Genomic DNA, 4,928 nt, shown 5'->3' on the forward strand with positions numbered 1-4,928 from the left:
GTTGGATGACTCAGAGCTCTTGTGCTCCCTCTTTTCAATATCCCCTGTCTTCGTAACCGCAGTGAGAGTAGGAGCTCAAGCAGTTGCCGCTGCAAGACTAGCCGCTCTTGAGTAAATAGCAGCTCTTACCGCGCTTGATGGTGAATAAGCCTTGGAATCCGTGTTGAGAAAGCATCCAATTGCTATTACAAAAGCATATCCCTTATCTAATTAGAAGGAACTTCTTTCCGGCGAAGTTACAGCGGGCGGGGAAGGAAAGCAAGGGACTGATTACACTAGTCAGACATGCCCAGAAGAGGATAAGATCAGAAAAGGGCACAATGCCTCTTGAGATTGTTGAATAAGCTATTCATCAATGCTCGAGTCATATTCTAGTAGACAAACTTTCTTCTTATGTCCACCGGGGAAAAGAATACAAAAAGATTGATAGGCCATTCATTCCCTTCTCTCTCTCCGAATCTTGCTCCCTCATTCCCCTCCATTCGGCTATCGATATTTGCGGAGTTGAAGGCTTAGGCTTAGGTCTAGGTCTTCGCACCGTCTTGGAACCTTTTTTCTGAGCTTTTGACAGTTGAGTCTCGGACGCTAACTAAGGAGACTACTGCATCTCGCTCTTATTATAAAAAAAACAATAAAAAAGAAGACAGGTTGCCCTGCCCTGTCAGTCTCGAGCTCGAGGTCGTCTTTCTTGTCTCACACCATAGAAGCCTTCTTTATACAGACAGGAGTTAGATAAGCATGTAGCTTATGGCTTTATCCTATAGATATATATAGAAAAAAAGAAACGAGGATCAGTCTTCATCCTTTCGCTTTTCAAAGTGAATGATCCCCTCGCTCTTAACCTTTATGTGACCGCAATAGCAAGGGACAGGAGCTCCCCCTAGCTCAGTAAGCAAGTGCTACAAACCTTTGAAACTAGAGTAAAGGTACCCAGGGACATAAAATGCTAGGTTGTGAGGAAGTTAATCGGTTCTTACCTGACAGTTCCTAGAATGGGACAAAAAGGTTTTGCACGTGAATCAGAAAAGGAAGAATACGATCTTGTCGCAATTGAATCCGTAACTGCAGCTATTGAGTCTGCTGTGGGAATAAGCGCCTAGAAGAGAGCTTTCACTGGCTTTTTCTTACTATGAGGATGGATGTAGATATAAGTCGTCTCTTGGCCAGGGCATTAGCAGAGCAGCTTCCACTCCTCCCTTCGATAAGCTTCCCTTTTTTGGCACTGGACCTAGTTACCGCTCCATGGGAACATCTATTCCGCTATCGGGAAAGTCAGGCATGGAATCACGCTAAGGTAAGGTTTCTATCTAATCCATCTAGAATAGGATCTACTCTATCTATTTGATTTTCCACTTCTGCCTGGCTGACTGAAGAAAGAAATGGAACCATAGCTAAGACTGATCGATGAGCCTTCTCTCTCCTTGATCTGTCTAGTTCTATTTTGACTAATCCGAATCTGTGGACTGAGTGAGTAGCTAACTAAAATAGAATATTGGAGGATATAGGAGTAGGGCTATTCTTCGCACCGAGAAAATCTTTTGTTAATCTCGTTATCTCCACGGGCGCTGGGTTAAGGGCAGAATCAGACCTTGGGGAACCGGTACGAAAGGGAGCTAGCTAAGGCAGCAAGCCAAGAAAGGCAGCATAGTAGGCCTTTTAGAATTAGAAAGGAAGCCAACTCTTGTTCGACGTAGGGTAGAGTCACTTATTTCATTCCCTGGGCTTTCCATCCTATGGCTTGAATGCGGGTCTTTGGCTAGAGACGGAGACTTTCCCAGTGAAAGCGCTGGCGTTCAGTTTGGTTGCGTGCTTTCCGATCTCTTTCCCTTCCTTTCTGTGGTAGCATGTTTGCTAGTCTTGTCGGACTAGGAGCTCTACTAGGCTTGACCGTGGGAAATTGACTTCTTCTTGCTCAAGTCAAGTGGAATCAGTTTCATTTGGCTCTAGACTACGATTCGATAGAGAACGATTTGGCACATCTTCGATTTCCTGGAAAGTAGTTAGGCTTGGTTTTCTTTGAGTTCAAGATATTCGGCATAAGCCGTCTTTGCTTTTGCTCTTATCGATGTGATCCTTGTCTTTAGCTTGGCACCAGGGCGGCTTGCTTACCTACCTTATGACTTTCGGACTTGATTCTTTTCTGTTAGCACGCATCCAGTGACCGATGAATCTGTTGTCGGAATAAGCGTAAGCGCAGCAAGAGAATTCGCAGCTTTTGTGCCTAAAATCCCGACTTTAAACTGGGTTGGCTTTCAAAGATAGAGACTATCACTGGATTGCTTGCTCAGTTCCTCAATCCAATTTCCCATTTGACTTCCTGACATTTTCAAGAGCTTGAATAAAAGAAAGGCCTGCTTACCCGCTTCAACTTCAAAGAGGATTTCTCACGGGATTGGTGTAACTGTCTTTCTCCCACTCGATGGATTGCTCCTATTGACCTAGCTGTCTTACTCGCTGTCTAGCCCGCTCTCCCTGACTTTCTTTTTTCTCCCTAGCTTGAAGGAGGGAGAGGCTAGATGGCAGAAGAGAAGGCAATGCCTCCTCGTTCTTCGTTTTCGATTTGCTTGTCCATTTTTTCATTTTCACGTGAAGGAAGCAAAGCAACCTTAGTCTTAGTCTGCCCTATCTTTTTTTTTTCGAATATCCCTGAAGCTTCGAGCCAAGGCAATCCGGAGACCAGTACGGACAGCCCAAGCCCAGAGTTCAGCAGTCAAGTTTGTAGCAACTCCAATTCTAGCTGCATAACCTCGAAGCCAGACGCCCTATCTTCCTCGATCCCACTCATGTTCGGATTCACTAACCATTCCCTTTCTCTTTTTGCATGTATGATTTCTTGGTCGGTCGCTTCCTTTCGCTTTCATGCGGAAGGCCCCCTACCGGCCAGAAAGAATTGTTTGAGATAGTATAGAGCGTAGCGTTGGCTATGGTGCCATTTGCGAAGAAATGAGTTCGCTTTCTTTATACGCTCTTTCTCCCGTCTCGGACGTGATTCGTATTGGATGCTTGATTCCTTAGCAGAGCTACTGATTTGAGATGCGGAACCAGAGCAGAGCTAATGGCTCACTTCACTACCTTAAGCCCAAGCTGGGACATTCTCTTAAGCTTAAAGTCTTTCCTGGGATAAGTGGAACTGTTTACTTATATTTGAACTACTCCGAATTCTTTTCACTCTTTATGACACTAGTTCAGTGGCATCTATCTTGCTCAGTTGTCTTCCTTTGGTCTGTTGATACTATATCCCTCGGAAAACCGGAACTTGTAAGCAGAGTTATTCCCCAACTAGGACTTGCGGGCGAGCTACCCTTGGTTGAAAGCCCTGGTTGAGAAAGACTTTTCTTTACTAGCCGTTCCCTCTACCTGTCTACCGAGCTTACTAGTTCCGTTCATTCCCTGCTGTAACTGTAAGAGCTCAGTCGACTACCTAGCTAAACACCCTTCGTCCAAGTATTCCACCGGTATCCTCTTGGTCGAGAATGGCTAGTTGCGTGGACTTTCATCTAACATAACGTGTTATAGCCGAGCATGGGTAATCTCCAATAGCTGGGAGCGGAACCTTCCCCCCGAAACTTGTTGGACTCGAACCAGCACCTCTGCGCAAAAGACAGACCAGATGAACTACCTTTCTTCGACTCGTGGCTTGACCCGGTTCGTTGCGCGACCTACATCCGGGGGGGTCCTTCACTTCAATATGGGTGTGATTTTGACCCCGTTCCAACCTAGCTAAAAATCCAATGGGACGCCCCAATTGTTCCAGATGACTAAGCACATAAGGAACGTGTGATAGGTAGTATAGAGCATAAGGAGCACAAATAGATATTTGCTGAGCACGCGCAAAAAGTCAAGGACGATGATCTCTGATTTTGCACCTTCTAACATCTCGAATTGAGAAAGTCTCGTCACGCTCTTTCATTCACGATTTTATGTTCTCGTCGCTTCTTCCCCTCGTTCCTTTTCTCTTGGACATCTCACTTGAAATGCATTCATTCCTTTCGATCTTGTACTCAGGTACACTGAACACCAACCCAATCTCAATGAAGACAGGGAACGCAACTAAACCTTTGAACTCGGGTAGCCTTTTAGCATAGCTTTCATCAGAACTAGGCAACTTTCTTTTCTTCTCTTATGAAATTCAAGATCTCCCCTTGAGAACGCACAGAACAGTTACAAAATCATACCCTTTGGATGTTACGTTACATATCTGATACCCTTTGGTCCCTCACGGAACACTGGCTATATCATCTAGCCCCATGTCAACCAATCCAACTCCTCCTGCCGCTATGCATCCTATTGGGACGCTTCGACTTTTTGTTCTGCCAAGGTCTAATCGTTCTGACGTAGTCTAAGTCTTCTAGGGGAATGCCGACTGCCGAAGTTGAAGCTGAAACCAATGATGTTAACCGGCGATGCTGATTCCGAAGCCGTGGCAAAAAATCTTTCCCCTGTAGAAAGAAGTGTCTCCGAACAATCTCTGATGAGCTGACCCTATCTGAGGCTGTCGACTTAACTGCGCCGAATCTGGAGGTTTGCTTTGATCCGAGTCTTCCATGGCCTGATCGTGCTCATATTGATCGGGAGGAAAAAACCTGCCCCAAAGGCTATGCTCCGCAAAAGCGGTGCCCCTTAAATGTGCTCTCATCAGATAGAATGAAAGTTGTTAGAGTATAGGTAAGCCCGGGGAGCTATGGGGGTCGGAGTGGTCTCTCTAGTCATACCAAGTAGCTATATTAGGTTCATTTCCTTCTCGATTCAATCTTTCATTTCGTTTGATTTTAGGTATAAAGCCTATGTCATGGCAGTCAAATCTCTCTTTTTGAACAGAGCTTTAAGCCTTTAGCACATCAATAGATATTGCAGTAAAATCATCTGATTTGAGCCCACTTCCATACTGATTGGAATAGCCAAAAATGCACCTTTCCCCACTATCACTT

Source organism: Vigna unguiculata, unplaced genomic scaffold (genome assembly GCF_037176805.1).
Source record: "Vigna unguiculata cultivar grain cowpea cultivar isolate G323 ecotype 2 unplaced genomic scaffold, ASM3717680v1 ptg000093l, whole genome shotgun sequence".
Classification (NCBI taxonomy): Eukaryota; Viridiplantae; Streptophyta; class Magnoliopsida; order Fabales; family Fabaceae; genus Vigna; species Vigna unguiculata.